We start from the raw sequence: 2,292 nt of genomic DNA on the forward strand, positions 1-2,292 counted from the left end.
GAATAGCCCAGGCGAGCGCCAAAGGCAACGCCAACAAGGCAGAGTCAGGAACAGCTGGGGAAGAACCCGCAGTGCGAACGGGAGGAGCCTGGGGCTGGCTCACGGGCAAACACGCAAGACCCTAACACTGCTCTTCAATTGAGCCCGTTCTCGGGATCACGGAGGAGAGAAAAAGTCACTCCGACCTTTACAAGCGGGTCCAGATCCACACAAAGTCTAGCTACTGTGAGGACATGACCAGAACGGAGGTGATCAACCGTAAGGCTGACGATGACCCCCGCATGGGCATCGACAGTGCCAGGAGGCACTGTGCTGGCGAAGACGCAGCACAGACGGTGTGTGCTGGCGCCAGAGGAGAAAGGGTCACCTCCTGGCCTCCAGAGAAGCGCATCCTCAGGTTGAAAGGCTGGAGGAAGGAGCAGCAGCAGGCAGGTTGAAGATAAGGGGGTCAAGGATTCTTTCACAAAGACATAGGGATTTTGGTGATAGTTACAGAAAATACCGCAAGAGGTAAAGACTTTTAGCACAGAAGAAAGGACATGGAAGGGGCAGGGCTGCGGTGCAGAGAGGCTGTGAACTGCATCAGGGGAATCGGGGGGAGCCAGCTGGTCACCGTGCAAGGTCTACGGTGTCTCTTTATATCCCCCTCTGAACATCTTTATCATTCCAACATCACGTGTTCGCTGATGTACTTCCTTTAAAATGTGAAGAAACCACGGTAGAAGTTGTATATAGCATAAAGTTATTCTGGTTCTCTTATTGAAATGCGTTTGGGGTCAAGCTCAAGCTTCAAGAGAACCTAGCTTTTGGCACCAAACCAAACAAGCTGCCACTGAAAGCAGATTTCAAGACTGCACTAACGTGGGCATTAGCCAAGAGACCTGGTCAACAGCAAAACTCCATTTAAATGAGTCAGGCACCTCGGAGAAGAGTCCAGATATTTCGGGGATTAGGATCCCGACATAACTGCACATCCCTCCTGCAGAGACGCATCTATGGTTACTTTTGATGACCACCTACCACCTTAGGACATCCTTCCTGAAACCTAAAACAAGCTCACCACTGAGGAGACACAAAAAAATACGCATAACTGACAAGGATTTTTTTTTTTTTCAATATGTCTTTATTTTTCAAACTCAAAGCTTTATTTCGGCAAGTTCTAACATTTTGCATTGACAAGTGATTTCACCTGCATCGCATAAGAAGGCCTGTGACCACTACACACCAAAGAGGAAACCTCACACTGAGGTGTTGCTAGTTAATCAATTTTTCAGAGGCTGTGCAAATCTAGAGTAACAACAAAGCTTCCGATTTAGTCTAATGAGTATCTCTTTACCTGTATTAATTTGGAAACTGATGGATAAAAACTCTTGATTTTCCTAGAGCGGCTATTTTTTTAATCCATTAAAAAGAAAACCAGATGGCTTGAGTTTTAAAACACCCACAGACCCATATTATTTAACGACTTCCTCTTTAGTGGCTCGTGTTCTTGCCTTCCTATGCAAACGCTCACAATTTGCACCAACTCTCACTAGCCCAGAAGAAACTCCAAGCATTTTCTTTTACTGACACTTTTTTTTTTTTTTTAATTAAGTGATAGGTAAACAAGATTTAGGACTGAACTCACAAAAAGGCATTTCCATTCCTGGTCCTCACTTTGGATGTCTCCACAAATACGCCTGAGAAGTTGCCAGGCCTTTTAAAACATAACCCCCTTCGGTCCTCCTTGGTCCTATGAGTTTAACAGGCTGAACTGGAACAAGTTCCAAAGTCAGCTGTGACATGCTGGTCTCTGCCAGACTAAGGATATGCATTCAACCTGGGCAGCTGGGAGTTCGTTCACGTTATGAAATCCCCCCAAAGGGTTCTCCCTAGCGTGGAGCCCCAGTCAGGTAGATACCCCTGAAGTAATGGCCCCAGCGAGCATCAGGTCTCTTGTCCCAACTGGATGACTAACATTTATTCTCCGGAAGAGGACGTTTGAGCTCAGAATCTAGCTGCATCCTAAAGCAAGTCACCAGTACCAGAAATTTAACTAGAAAGGAGGCATTCTGAAAGTTGGGGAGGTGCTTTTGAGTGGCACCACTGCCCAGAGTTGAGGCAGCAATACCAGTTGAAAGTCGAGCCTACCGTGAAGGTAAGTTCTAGTGGAGAGGCTGAAGGACAGGCAGATTTTTAGCAATTTGCTTATTAATGTGTCACCACACACACACACACACACACACACACACACACACACACACACACAGGTTCCCACACAGATGGCTGTAACTCAAGGCTCCAGGGAAAAAT

This window comes from Pteropus vampyrus, unplaced genomic scaffold (genome assembly GCF_000151845.1).
Source record: "Pteropus vampyrus isolate Shadow unplaced genomic scaffold, Pvam_2.0 Scaffold6, whole genome shotgun sequence".
NCBI classification, from domain to species: domain Eukaryota; kingdom Metazoa; phylum Chordata; class Mammalia; order Chiroptera; family Pteropodidae; genus Pteropus; species Pteropus vampyrus.